At 37.4% G+C, this 15,891-nt stretch overlaps 1 long non-coding RNA gene across 1 annotated transcript; it reads right to left on the minus strand.

Annotated features, from left to right (window-relative positions):
* Positions 1–228: 228 nt before the first annotated feature.
* On the minus strand, positions 229–15,579 carry LOC309383634. Its single transcript, XR_014173881.1, has 4 exons — positions 15,404–15,579; positions 7,150–8,157; positions 5,716–5,769; positions 229–1,775 (listed from the first exon to the last, which is right to left on the minus strand). It is a non-coding gene; the product is annotated as an uncharacterized lncRNA (long non-coding RNA).
* Positions 15,580–15,891: the final 312 nt, after the last annotated feature.

The raw sequence follows: 15,891 nt of genomic DNA on the forward strand, positions 1-15,891 counted from the left end.
TTTGAACTGCCAAATTGCAGTCAGCTGGCAGTCAGAAGAAGTAGCCTGCAGTACTGCACTTTAACCACTGCGCCACCATGGCTCATGTGGGCCAATTTTGTCATTGTTATTGTGCGACAAGTCAGGCTGTCAACCGGAGAGTAGACCTTCACAGGCTTTGACCTTACAACTCAAGAGATAGATGGTATTTCAGATATCTGGAGATGAAACACAGAAAGAGAAGGACCTGTTGCAGGATGAGCCTGCAGATCAGCAGCAGTAAGATAATCGGGCATCTGCTGCAGAAGGATAACAGTAGACTAAGCCGCTTTAGACCTCTGACCTGAGGAGGAAAAGATTCTCAGCCCTTTTATAGACTAAAAGAGAAAGTGAATCAAACAGATATGTTTAATGAGGACCCTTGAAATAAAGAGACATGTCTCAGCAAAATTGGCATATCTGAGTCAATGCTATAAGGTGGGTGGGCATCTTTCTCTTAGCTAGCGACTTTCTAACCTGGGCTGTGATATCTGAATATTAGTAATAATTTTTCCATGAATGTGTACTGCTTCTGATTTCTTGGCTGAACTCTCAATTAGTAGAAGGCTACACTCAGTTTTGATGTATGGATCTTGGATTTGGCTGCCGGGAACTTCAGTTTCTGAAATATGTTCTTTTTGACCCCTTCTATACCTATACCGCAGTGGGATTTACAGCTGACATAAATATCTGTATCAATGTTTGACCTCTGCACTTGCAATTGTTGGCAGTGATTACAAGTGATTAAGAAAAATCCTGAATAAATACATTTGACCTGAGAGTTTCAAATGGTAGGAGATGATCAATAATAAGCGTTCCATAATCTATGGGCAAATCATTAAGCTACAGGTTCAAGGTACCTCCCCTGCCACACAAATATGCAATTAGTTTTAAACTACAGGTAGACAAAAAAATATGTCAGGGTCTTCTGGAAGAGATTTTTCTGAAACAGGTATCTAGTTTTCAATATTATGCAACAACTGAGATGCTTATTTGGTCCAAAAATTGTCCTCCCTCCAGTATGATTTATAAATGAAAACAGTTTCAATAAATTTAAAACAGCATAGGAAAAGAGAAAATTACAAACTATACAAAAACGCTATGTTAGAAAAATCTAAGCCTGATAACTTAACTACAGAAAATCAAATTGTAATTTTAAAATATGTTCATCTTGTTTTTATGCTAATCTTTGAGCACTCAGCTTCTGTGATCCTCAATTACAAAATATGGATGTTGTTAAGGTTGCATTTAACAAGAACTCTGTGATGCTCTTTTTGCTAATATGGGGGTTAGAATTTCCAATCATCTCCCTTCTGAATTCAAAGTGATGGATTCTCATTCAGCATGAAACTGATTTTTTTTTATTTCTCTCTTTCTCATATGCTGGTCCTAACTTCAGTTAGGCAGCTGAGGAAAAGACAAGGAAATCAACTCTCTATCTTCCATGATTATTTCATGCTCTGAAAAACAGCAAGTGTCAAAGCAACTTCAGGACCAATTGTTCGATAAATCTGTAGTATTTTCTATAAACTTGTTTAAAGTACAGCTTTTCACATGATTGGTTCCAAAGGAATGCAGTTGTTTAGTGTCTTCTGTTGGCAGGTGAAAATCAGAAAAGAATAGCAGAATGTTTTAGCAGGCTGTTTAGGCATCTCGTCAAACAAGTCCTGCTTCCTCAGTATGGCATATCTTCAACCCCCAAGTTGAGTCAATCAAATGTCAGTTCAGCAGCGTACCAGCTTCATACAGTAGTAGCCCTATAGGATTAACAAAGATGACACAGCTCAGAAATCTTTGGGGACAAATGTGGCCTTGGTTTTCAGCTGAATGCAAGTTTTAAAACATGTAAATTAAAAGAAAGCTGGCACATTCCTTCTATCAGAGCTTTTGGGAAAGGAGAAGGAAGGGGCACCAAATATGCAAATGCAAACCTGGCCTTTTGTCGCCTGCTGCAAAGAGTGAATAAAATCTGGTAATTATGTTATATTGATAGGCACACTCAAATAGCAAGAGTTATTTTCAGAAGGTTAATTATTTACATAACCTCTTTCTCTCCAGCTCATCATACCCTAACTCTGCAAAGAAAATAGCATTATCTTTGCTTGTTTTTCCGATGCAGAAAGATTATTACCCCCACACAAGGTCTGGTAGAATAGCTAAAAAGTTTCATTTATGAATCTCATTCTCAATATCTGTTTATTGTGACTATTGCATTGTGCATGTTTTAAATTTTTAACAATAGATTTTTAAACTTGACATTTAAATAAAAGCCCTAAACATACATTATACCCTCTTTTCCTACATTAAGCCTAGTTTAAACATGTGAAGAAGCAATAAAACCAGAAATGCTTACAAATGTTCTGTCTCTGACTGGTTCAGTTAGTTTTGGAGACCCAAAGCAACATTTCTTGTGTAAAACACCAGAAACAATTTCTTCTCGGAACATTTTATATGCTTAGTTTGCCACCATTTCCATTCTTTTTCACTTTTTATGGATAGATAAAAATTGGAGCAATTCTTATTGTGCTTTCAGCATGGATATAGAAATGAACTGATGTGAGAGGAAATTCTAAAACCCTTCAGATAGTTACCAAGATAAAGCAGAAGCAACGTTAGGTGGAACATGGGCTTCAGTAATGAAGGATTGGTAAAGCACAAAAATTCATTCTTCCAGAAAAGCACATAACCCAGAAAGGGCCTATGCAAAGAATAGCTAAATAACAAATCCACTTCTTGAGTCATTGTCAATTAATGGGGGAAGGGAAAATATACTCTACATTGAAATTACCTCCCTAATGTTTAAAAACTAGCAATACTATACAGGTAGTCCTCAACTTACAACAGTTCATTTAGTGACTGTTCTGTTGTGACCTTCCACCAGCCAGCAGATCTGGCGGCAGATTTGGACAGTGAGGAGGTTGGGGAGGTACATGGGCCAGTCCTGGAGTCTGGGGAAGGTTCTGATGAGGGCTCTCTGTTGGAGGCATAGATGGGGGCAGGACCATCTGACAGTTATCAGCTGCCTTTAGAGTCGGACATCAGTGGGGCAGAAGTACAGCTGGAGTCTATTCCCAGTGTGCACATGGGCAGAGCTGCCAAGAGAAAAGAACATCTAAAGAACAAGGGACGACTTGGGAGTAAAGCCATAGATGGACGGTGAATGGCCTCTCCCATAAGGAATAAAGAGGAGTGAAAGGGGAGTGGAGTTTGCAGGATACAATTAGTTCAATTCATTAGAGTGAAGATCTGTCCCTGACTTCTTGCCAAGTATTGTCTGCTACAGAATAGCATTTGAAAAATGTTGGCTTGGCAGCTCTCCAAGCCTGATAAAGGTCTGCAGTTGTGAAATCTCTTTAAACACTGTTGACCAAGACTTCGCTGGAGAGGAATTCACTTCAAACTAAATAAAAGGGGTTTTATCGGGACAAGGAGTTGGCTTCGTACTTAAGTCAGAACACATTCAAAGTTACAATGGCACTGAATAAAGTGGCTTATGACCATTTTTCACAGTTACAACTTTTGCAGCATTCCCATGGTCATGTGATCAAAATTCAGATCCTTGGCAACTGGTTAACATTTATGATGGTTGCTGTGACTCAGGGTGTTTTGTGATCTTCTGACAAGCAAAGGTAATCAGGAAGCCAGATTAATTTAATAACTGGGTTATACTAACCTAACAACTTCCATGACTGACTTAACAACAGTGGCAAGAAATGTCATAAAATGGGACAACACTCATTTAACAAATGTCTCACTTAACAACAAAATTTGTGACCTCAATTGTGGCTGTAAGTCAAGGACTATACTTATACTGAATTCTTTTTTCCAATTTCTTGGACATCTCTTCTATGCAATAAAAAAGTTCTTCAAACTACTTTTACTTAGAGAACATTTTTGAGCTAACGTTGCATTACAAAGAAAGAGATTTTCTTCTTCCTTGTACTTTTTGCTATCACCAAAATTGCTCTGCTTCCTAATCTTAAAAAAGAAAGGGGATGAGGAGAATCTCTCACAACATTGAATGAAGAGAAATTTTTAAAAAAAGCTTCACAATGCTAAAAGGATGATACAAAATACTAAAATGCATCCCTCAATCTCTTTGTACTGAAAATAAAGGTGGTATGAGAACCAAACTATGCTTTCCATCTGGGTTTCCTTTTTATTTCCTCTTTTGCAAAAAGAAAACAAAACGAAAATGCTTTTCATTAAAGTAAATGCGAATGGGTGTGTGAGAGAGAAAATATTTCCAGCACACTGCTTAAAATAAAACATTATTTTGGATTTGTTGAAATCACTATTGTTGATGTTATTGTTGTAGTCTCTGTGCAATAGAGACTGTATTCTCTTTCATTCTCTTCTACTGAAGTGGAACTAACTACCATAGTGTTATCCGTTTTTCTAATGCTATTAGAAGATTCAAACTACAGAGGTCAACTCTATCTTCATAAGCACTTTTAGCTGTAAACCTGTCCAGATAGTGATTTCCCTTGGCATCAATCTGTATTTAGCTATAGCTTGTTTTAGTTTGTAGTTTGATTATAATCAAGTATTCCTTAATTTGGAGTTATGATTCACTCATTATATCTAGAGATGCTGCAAATATCCATGATTTCCTGTTCTTAATTAAAAAAAAAACCTTGTCTATAATAAACATATTGCTTTTAAGTGCCTTGGCCTTGGAATTTTCATTGTTCCTGCAGCAACAAATTTCATGGCTAGCAGTTTGAAGCTCTGGATTTATTGTTATTCATAATTGTGATAAACCGAGAGATGGCTGGGGGAAGTGTGTACAAATGTGTACATTATACATATATCATGTATCAAATTTTGTTCATGTATTTATTTATTTAAAACATTTGTATGGCCACTTTATATTGAACTCTGGAGGGCTAGATTTAAAACATCACTAATAAAACCAAATGACACATATAGCTACTAAAACCATAAACATTAAAAACATGGCACCAAAGTGAAGGTTCCTTGTGCAGTTTCTTGTTAAATCTTCTCTTCCACCTCACCCTATCGCTTCACATGTGGAAAAAAAAACACGTCTTAATTGCTTGAAATAGAACATTTATTTGGACGTCCCTGCTACTTTGTTTAAAAGGGAAATATAGGCTGCAGTTAAGGAAAGTACAGGTTGCAACTGTTATGCATTTAGATTATCTGGACTGGTAGTTTAAAATGTCCATTAAAGTATCAGAAGAATCATGGTGACTATCTGCTCCACTACTCTGTGCCCATATATGAGAGGTGTCAAACTCAAGGCCCGGGGGGCAGATCCGGCCCTTGAGGTACTTAGATCTAGCCCATGGGGCTGCCCTGGAAGCAGCAAAGGCCCGGCCCGTGATGCTTCTGCAAGTGGAAATGGGCTCCTGAGCTCTGTTTTTGGCTGCCAAGGCCTCCTGCAACCCTCTGCCCATGAAAACGGAGCTCTGTAGGACCACAGCCCCCCCTGACATGTGTGATGTTGACCTGGTCATGCCCACCCCTGGCCCCCAAGGTCAAACATAACCCTGATGTGGCCCTGAAAGAAATCGAGCTTCACAGCCCTGCCATAGATGATAGGAAGCTCATAAGCAGGATTCAATAAAATAGCACAATCTCACGGATTTTCTTGAATAATTGGATGTATTCCTTTCATAACTGATAGCTTTATGTTCTAGGAATTTGTCCAATCTCTTTTTGAAATTGTACCTGTTGGTGTAAATATGTAGTTTAGCTGCCATTATTTGACTTCATTGGATGAACCTGTGTTTGTATTGTAAGAAAAGAAGAATCAGTATTCTCTGTGCAATTTCTCCTTAATCTGTGATCTAATATACAGTAAACATCTCATGTCCCTTGTTGCTCATATTTTAAAGATGAAATAGTGTCAAATCTTGTAAACTTTCCATATAGAATAGAATGACAGAGTTGGAAGGGACCTTGGAGGTCTTCTAGTCCAAGCCCCTGCTTAGGCAGGAAATCCTACACCACTTCAGACAAATGGTTATCTAATCTCTTCTTGAAAACTTCCAGTGTTAGAGCATTTACAACTTCTGGAGGCAAGTTGAATTGTAGTAGAACTTCAATCATTCTGATTGTTCTTATCTACCCTGTTTCCAATTTAAAATATATGTATTTTTGAATGTGTATAATTTTAGCTATCATTAGAGGAATCCACAAGTACTTTTTTCAGTAATGAAAATATATATGTATAAAATTTAATATATGCCCCAAAACACTGAAAGGAAACCAAAGGACATTAAAAAGCATTTAAAAACATAGTGAAAAGAACCATTTACTTTCAACATGTTCAATTATTATGAGTTCCTTAAAAAGTATGAAGCTGTTGTAAAACATATTACCCCACAAAGGGCAAATTCTTCTTTTCACCCAAGAGAGCAGCAAAAAATGTATCTTATTTAGTTTGAAACTCCATCTGAAGTTATTTCACAAGACAAAAAGAGCACCTGGTGCTTTCCCAACATACAATGATTGGTAGGTTTCAAAAATATAGGAAATATAAGAATTTGCCACATAGGAATAACTACAGCATTATTAAGCCTGAAGCAAATGATACTATATCAGTGATGGTGAACCTTTTAGACACCGAGTGCCTAAACTGAAAGGTGCATGCATGTGCAAACACATGCATGCACTAACATGCATGTGCATGGACATATGCACACAAGCACAGACATGCACACATGCACAGCAGAGACCCAATGACCAGCTGACCGGTGGGAGGCAGGGCATCCCAACACAGGCAGCATAGTAAGAGATAATATATTTTTCTTTCGTGAGCTTCTGTTTCATCTTTTGCAGGGAAACAGAAGCTCATGAAAGAAATACCACAGAGATCTTACCTGGGACAATAGTGCCTGTGCCAGCAGAATGGGCTCTGTAGGCCACCTCTGGCACATGTGCCATAGGTTCGGCAACACAGTACTATATCAATCAATAGCCTGACCTATTGTAAAATGTTTTTTAGTTTTGTATGATCTTTTTCTGCATTATGTGATATATTTTCTCTCCATGTGTTGCCTTTTATTTCAATAGTGGGAGGAGGAAGTGTTAAATGAAAATGCTTTATGCCAAAAAGATAGAGTACAAAGCAGAAATATTGAGAAACTAAATACTGCTTACTTAGGTAAAGCTGCCTACAGGTTTTTCATTTGAATATGGCTGGTTCAGAATGGCTTCCAGAAGCTAATGCAGGCAGCTTTATTGTCCCATCCCAAATTTGGAGAAGGGTATTTGAGAGAATGGAAGACATTAATTCATTCTTTCTTCCATGAAAATCCTTCAGGCTTTCTGCACTTGTAAAAGCTGTTCCTTCTTATTGATTTCCCCCAGCCAACAAAAAGGACAAATGGTGTGATTCCTAAAAATATATACACAGAGGAAACTAGAGTAATAAAAGTGTTTATTATGTAGCAGTATGAGGAATGAATGTAAAAAGATCTCTGCTCAAGCATAACTGCATTCCCGATTGAACAGCTATGGTGAATCTAGGGATGAAATGAAAAATTAATTGACTATGATTGCTGTTGGACAACCACAAGTTACTGCTGATTGGCCAGGCTGATAATAGCATTTGGGTTTTTATGGGTTTTATAGACAAGCAAGCCCCTTATACACATGGAAATCCCACACTCATCCATCCATCTATTCACATATACAGAATTCAGATACCGAAGTGGTGACAGATTCAGCCATATCACAATATCTGGTTTGGAGCATGGAATAACAGAGATCCAGACTATACCTTGCATGTACTGTATAATCTTCTTTTTTTGGGAAAAGATAAAATCTTCATTGGGCATTATGTTTTTTTCCCTCTAGGTAACCCTAAGGGCTATATGTCTGTAGAGATTCTCAGTCATCCAGGTTATGGTTGTCCCAAAGGTGCTTTTTCAGGAGCCAACTGGACTTTCTTGTTTTTTCTTTGAAGACATTTTGCTTCTCACACAAAAAGCTTCTTCAGCTTGACAGGATAGTGGAGAATGGAAGGGTTTATATTCCTTGCAGACAGCTGGTCATTTGGATCTTTTTAAAGGGTCATTGAAGGACTTGGAGGTTTATCTGGGATCAACTGAGTAGTGTTCCTGGTTCCTGCAGTCTGCAATTTTTCCCCTCTGGAAATCCTAAGGTCTGTAATGTTGGGAAGAGATGAGGAAAAAAGAGAAGAGAATGGTCTGAAATGGATGGATTCAGTTACAATGGCCATGAATGCATCATTGGGAGATCTGAAAGAAGTTACTAGGAATAAAAAATGGCCTGATGGCATATAATTAATTACCACTCCAAATGATCAACTTTTGAAATCTGTCCCCACCTCAACTTTCTGTAGCTGTTTAGACACATTTGTTTCCTCAAGGATCAGTCTTTTTCCCCCTTCCTTTATTGGGCCTAGCAGCAGAATGATGTGGGTACCTCTTTAGTCTCATTTAACTGGATCTATATGTAGCAGAGATATTGCAAAAGCAGAATTTGTGTAATTTTCTTAAACTATTATTTAACTGAATTGATCAGCGAATGGGGAATGTCTATATGATTGGGCTTTCTCACACTGATCCTATAGTGATTATGGCCCATGTAATAGAATTCTATGAAATTAAATGTCACTATTAAAGCCATGTATGAGGCATGCTCCTCATTTGGGTGAGAAAAAAATAAATAAAAAGGAAAATCAGTATTAAGCAACTCTGTCTTTCAGGTTGCCTTCAGAGGTTGTGGCTGCCCCATCACTGGACTGAAGGGACTGGACAATCACTTGTCAGGAATGGTATAAGGGTATCCTCCTTGAGCAGAGGATTGGAGTAGCAGACCACCAAGGTCCCTTCCAACTCTGTTATTCTATCCCCTTTGAACCTCAAATGGTTGTATTTGTAGATACTACAAATAGCACGCAAAAAAAAAAAAGTTGGATAAGCAAAAGAAAGGAAAGCCAAAAAGCCTGCAAACAGCTTTTTATTGCCTTCCTCTTGTTCTTGAAGAACATTGTACAGACTGCTAAAGGGTCTTCCTGCTTCAGAGAATGTGTAGAGCTGATAAACACTGGAGGTGAAAGTGTAATTAGAAGATGCAAAGCAAAAGGTTATGGAGTTAAAGTCATTTCAATGCCTTCTGTCTGAGAAGATTAAGGAAATCACCCAGAATTTTTCAAAAAAAGTTTTGAAGAGGAGAAGATTAGCCTGGGCACTTGACTTGTTTCTCTTCAATTTATTTAGTGGCATGAAATTATTGGTTCTTTTTCTTTGAGAATTGGTCCAATGTCAACAGCACTCTAATAGACAGGAACATGCTTTGATTTCTTTCATCTTTTACCATTTTGATTTTCCTGACTCAGAGGGGGACGATCTGACAGATCGTTTAATAGCGTGCTTCCTCATTTTCTGACAGCAGCATAAGGAGGGGCAACTTGCAGTGTTTTCTTCCATTCAGCTCTGCTGCCTGGCCCCAAAGAATGTGACTATTATGGCAGGTTGAGTGATTAAAACCCTGTGAAATAAATCAAAGAAGGACTGACTTCCTATTCTATATAAGCAAGTTTCTTAAGATCAATCCTTCATATATTTATGTATCCTCTCTGTCATCTTTAAGTTAGTGCTCCACATGCTGGCCTATTTAGTCTGCTGTAAGCAATAAATTGTTTGAGAACTCACAAGGTTTCATAATGGATCCATGGTGCTCATTCATCTGTCTAAACAAGTGATTTCCATGCATCAAACAAACTTTACTGCTCTTTTGCTAAAAAAAAAACAACAACTAAAAATCATAATGTTTTATAATTTCTGCTATTTTCCATTGCTTGCCCTTGCAGGAGAAACATTCACATTGTTGTTGACTTATCTTTCAGTAAACTACCGCTGAATTTTTCATTAGCTAATGATATCATGAATAATAATAATGATTAGAAATAATAGACTATTCATAACTTGGGTTGTAGATTTAGGCAGAGGTTTGTCCTCTGAGCTTGCTGCTTGGCTCCTGGACGTTTCATTACCAAACTCAGTAACATCTTCAGGTGGGGGTTGGGTGAAGTGTCTTCTTCATTTAAATAGGTCCTGGGTGGTCGGGTGGTCTTGTGACTAGTTGAATCACAAGATTGGTTGAACAAGGCACGTTACCCAAAACTCCACTAAACATGTTACCTAGTTTGGTAATGGTCTGGAAACCAAGCTGCAAGCTTGGATAACAAACCTCTGCCTAAATAATAATGATTTTCCTGCACATTGTTGACAAATAAATGTTTTGATATGAATGAATGAATTATTTTTCAAATATAATCAGTTCAATTCTTGGTTATGATGTTTTTCTAAGTTTTATTTCTTTATGGTGCCATAATCTTCTTTCATTTTGAAAATCTTATTCTGTGTATATCATTCTGTTTTTAATAGTTAGGACATCATTTTAATTATATAAATGAAATATTCCTTTAAAGCTAAGTTTTAGGGATGGATAAATAGATACATAGATTTAAAAGGCTACTTGATTCCAAAATTATTTTGGGAAACTGATCATGATCTGTCTATATCCTACTCAAACTCTCATCATCATGTCTAACTGGGCAAAACAGTGCAACATAGAGCAACAATTTTTGAAGCAAGGTACTTCAAATCAGCTAACTTACAGAATATGTCCATTCTCTCCATAATTCCCAAGGAAATGAAATTTGGGGAAATTGTGACTGTTTCAATGCTAGTGGCTACTGCTGTTCTGTTTCTGTTGTGGTCACTTTATTTTTATTTTCAACATTCCATGACAGTTTCCCAGCCAGTCTCGCAATCCCGTGCTCCTTCCCCCACCCAGTAGCAGTCACTTATCTACCTACTGGGAAGGGAAGGGAGGAAAAAAACCCCCACACACCCTTCTTGGCCAATGCAACTTCCACCCCCAACATTCCCCTAACCTGTGTTGCCACCTGTTTACTTTCCTTGGTCTGTGTAGCCACCCTATGCAGCACTTTTGCATGCCCCCATACACCTTCCCAACCGATATCATCCCCTTCCTTGACTTATGCAGCACTTCTTGTATGCCTCCTTCCCGACTTGTGCCATTTCCCACATGCCTTCCACAACCCCAACTTCTACCTAATGGAACTGAAAAGTCCTCTAGTAGTCAGAATTTCTCTTCTTGATCATAGTGGAATAATTAAAGCCTGGGACAGAAGATTTAGCCGAGGGAGTGAGGCAAAGCACATTTCTTTAATTAATGACATTTATTATTTAAAATTAACTGCCCTTCTTCCCATTTAATAACTTTCCTTTTGCCTTAATTGTTTCTGATCAGCATGTTCTTTTCTATCTTCCTGACACACACAGCCAGTTCTGTCAGGGATGTCAGGCCTTTCTCTACAGTGCAAAAGCCTGAAAACAGACACTAATGCTATTTCCTCTCTCCCTTCAAATGGCCTGCTATTTAGAAATGATATAGTCTCTTCTCCCGAGATGGCATCAGAATAATTTGGACAATGATTGCAAAGTCAAGGCTGATCAAGTGATTTCACTCCAAAATAATTTTCCCTCAGCTGAAGTGAGAAAGCTTACAAGTGTGACCACGGAACTGCATTCTCTCTGGCCCCGTTCAGCCAATGAGGAGAAGATCATCCTGCTGGCAAACTATTTTAATTCATCTGCAGCAATTTAATTATGTTTCACTGCAAAGCCACCTGTGACCTGCTACTGACTAATAACATTCTCTCCAGAAGAGCATACGTCTGAGGAGAGGACAGTTTATCCCTGGAGGACAGTGAGAGGAAGATGAAATTATTTAGATATTTACACCAAGAAGTAGGGTTTTTTTGCTCTTTACTGATAGCACATTTGTCAGTCTTCCTTGTACTTCACAGCATGGCTTCACTTTTCATTTTCATGAAGAAAAAGGTATCTGGCTTATTTCATTGATTTTGAATGATCTGAAGATGTTGGGAGCATAAATTAAAATGTATTCATAAGCAAAGGAGTAGCTGGAAGCTAAATGCAATATTAATTGGATGAATGCAGTGATCACATATGTTGTTATGAAAACACAAGACCACAGGGGTTGGTGTGGAGCAGGGAGGGAGGAAGGGAGGGAATGGGTTTGGCCTTGTTCCTTTACTGTTGTAATCATTCTAGAAGTTCTTCTAGTGAAACTAACCATTTTAATTTTGAAGGAATGTTCTATTGCTTCCACAACTTGTGGAAAAACTTCCAAGCATGATGGAAATCATGATAAGTGTCTTCCTTTGATTCACCTTGAAGACTATTGAATATACAAGTTCTATAATTCTCAACATTCTTACCAGTGGTGGGATTACAAATCTTTTCCTACCAATTCTATGAGAATGTACCTTGGGCGCATGTGCGCAGTTTACTTTACTTTACTTTATTTTAGACTTTTATACCGCCCCCTCTCCCAAAAGGGACTCGGGGCGGTGTACAGTCAGATTAAAACACATAAATACATAAAAAATACAAACATAGTTAAATACTAAGTACCTAAAAGAGGAGGCTATAAAAGACTGTACCTAAAAGTAAAGTAGTTAAAAACAATGTTTAAAAATAACCCCTAAAAATACCCAATTAAAAATATCTGCCAGGAGGTAAAATAGGACTATGAATGGGCCAAGCCGGCTAAACGGAACAGGTGAGTCTTCAGTTTTTGTCGGAAGGAGCGGAAGTCGGTGGTGGTTCTAATATCGGGGGGGACCACCCAAGATGTCAGTGCTGGTGAGCTGAGCTGTTTTTTGGCTCAGCTGAGGCATGGCAATTCACTCTGCCATGTGAATCAGCTGAGCTAAAAAACAAGGGAATATAGGACAGGGAACGATGGGGGTGGGGAGGTGGGGCCAACCAGAGGTGGTATTTGCCAGTTCTCAGAACTACTCAAAATTTATGCTACTGATTCGCCTAAACCATTCCGAACCGGCTGAATACCACCTCTGGATGGGTCCTTTTGCTTTTAACTGGTTTCCCCCAAGAAATCAAAGATGGCATATGTTGTTGTTCTATATCTATCTTATCTTCAGAGGAACCCTATTAGTTTTGTCATTGACTTAGCTTGTGGGAAGCCAGAAAGGAACTCAGAAATCAGGATCATGTGATTGCAACTCAGTATGATGCCATAATTGTAAATTGGTTACCAAAGACCTGGATCACAAACACACAATTGTGGGGACATTGCAATGGCCAGAAATTCAAGAAATTCAAGAAATCCATAGCTGTCCCTTATTTAAGCACCTTCACAATTTTGAATAGCTGCTAAATAAATGGTCATAGTCTAAAGATTACTTGCATAACAGAATAATGGAACTAATGCAAACAATGATTACCAAAAGGGTATTTCAAAGACTATTAAATTCATATAGATGACCTACAGGTTCCCTCCCAACTGTGATATCATTTTTAAAGAAACAAATTAAAATAGTTACTTTGCATCTAGTTTCCATAGTCTTTATATTCCCCCCCCCCCCCAGATGAACCTGGTTTTCTTGGTGCTTGTGTTTTTGTGGGTCTGTGCTTAACTCAGTATATAGTCAGCTCATGAAAATTGCTATCTTCTCTGAGGAAAGAAAAACACCAGACAAGACAAAATGGAACAGCCTCATTCTCTGTTTTTATTTTTTTAAGATCATTTGAGAGGGGCATTTTTCTGCTTCTGAAAAATTAGAAGATTTTTTTTTCCAGATTTTTGAGTCAGAATTTGATTTTACCAGATATTAATGGTCTCAGCTCACTATGGAGACTGACAGTTTTAGATATACACTCAGATTTATGTTTTCGTGTAATTCTTTTATTCAGTAACTACTTGAATTGGATTTTCTCCCCAAATACCCTTTTCCCTCAAAACCTCATTTTTTAAATTAAAAGTATTGTCAATATGTCCATCAAAAATATTTTCTTATCATTGTTATGACAATGTGATAACCAAATTATGCTGAAAAACATTGTCATCATGATTGGAATGTTCCTCATATACAGCCTTATCATGGTATGTTAGTAAATGAATGGGTGTATATACAAAGAGCAAATTACTTTTTTGATGCATCATATAAAACATTTAGATAGGGCTTTCAAATGACATTTTCCTAACAGATGCTTCTTTAATCTGGAGTCTAGCAGTGATATGTTTACCCCATTATTGTCTATTTCAATGGAATGAGGCATCAAATCTATGTAACTTTGTTCAGCTATAGAAAATACATTTTTCAGGTGCATTATAAGCAAACTTGGAGTCAGCTTACAAATGTCTAGTTTTTGAACTATGGTGCTGGAGAAGACTCCTGCAAGTCCCTTGGACTGCAAGGTGATCAAATCTATCAATCCTAGAGGAAATCAACCCTGACTGCTCTTTAGAAGGCCAGATCCTGAAGATGAAACACAAATACTTTGGCCATCTAATGAGAAGGAAGGACTCACTGGAGAAGAGCCTAATGCTGGGAAAGATTGAGGGCAAAAGAAGAACGGGATGATAGAGAATGAGGTGGCTGGATGGAGTCACGGAAGCAGTAGGCATTATCTTAAATGGACTTCAGAGGATGGTAGAGGATAGGAAGGCCTGGAGGAACATTGTTCATGGGGTTGTGATGGGTTGGACATGGCTTTGCAACTAACAACAACAACAAACCCAAATATATTTAATTAATTAATTAATTAATGAGTATAGAGAACTATCTATTAAGAAGAAGGATTCCATAAGTCTTCATTCTAAATCATGGGGGAGGGGGGATTTGGACTTATCTTGAAGGAAAAAAAGGTCTTATAGTGTCCTGAATTTTATACATTGCAAAGTTTCTGCTCTATTGTGTGGAGAATATTTTTCTACACCAAGCTTTTTTTAGAAGTAACAGAAGAAGGGAAGAAAACTAATGAAAGAGAAATAAGGGAATGGCTGTTTGTTTGAGGTGGCAAAGTATCTAACATGCAAACTTGTAATGGAATTTCCTAACCTATAGTTATACCAATGAATTTTGTCTTGGAGAGTGAGCTTGAATTGCCTGAATAGAATGGATGCATGCTTGCAAACTGAGTGCAGAAGAAGATGACTTTATACTGTCAATGCATATCTGAAGTTCTCACAGTCCTATAAAGTAAGAGATTAAGCCTCTCCTGATTAATACTATACAATTAGAGTAATTCATGCATCAAGTCTTCCTATTGTGTCTTTCTCAAGACACTAATTAGACTTCCAGAGCAAAATACAGTACCTTGGGATTTATCATTAATTAGTTATGGGAGGTGTGACAAGAACTAAAAATCATGAGTACCAAACAAACCATGTGATTTACCATGTGACCCTTCATTTAATCTGGGAAAATCTTCCAATCTACTCCCTACTGCCATCCCACTTTTCCTGTGTCATCAACCTTCCCAGCATGGCCAACATCCTGTTTGCTCTCTGCAGTTGTGCCCACTTCCTTTTGCAGTGACCTTCACAGCATGATTAACTTTGTGTCCATTCTTCACAGCTGTTCCTTCTTCCTATCACAATATATTGAATATCAAACAAATGATGAGTACTAGGACAACTTTTTTATATCAAAATGCAGTATCCAATTTGACAATTTTTGAAGCAGTAAACTACCAAGGGACCACTGTAGAATTAAGTAGAAAAGATAAGAGTAAGTTAATAATAAAATATCCCAAAGATAAGAGTAAGTTAATAATAAAATAACAAATATCAAAAATTAAATAAATATAAATTTAAATTAAAACTACATAAAAATATAAATTAAAATTAAATAAAACTAAATAAAATATTAATTAAATAAAAATAAAATAATAAAAAGTTAAATAAAAATATCTTCCAAATTAAATAATTCAAAGTAATTTACCCCTCCATTTATTATACACATTTATATATCTTTGTGTGCATGGTTTCACTTGTTTTCTTCCTTGTAAT

Source organism: Natrix helvetica (genome assembly GCF_964273705.1).
Source record: "Natrix helvetica genome assembly, chromosome: 1".
Taxonomy (NCBI): Eukaryota; Metazoa; Chordata; class Lepidosauria; order Squamata; family Natricidae; genus Natrix; species Natrix helvetica.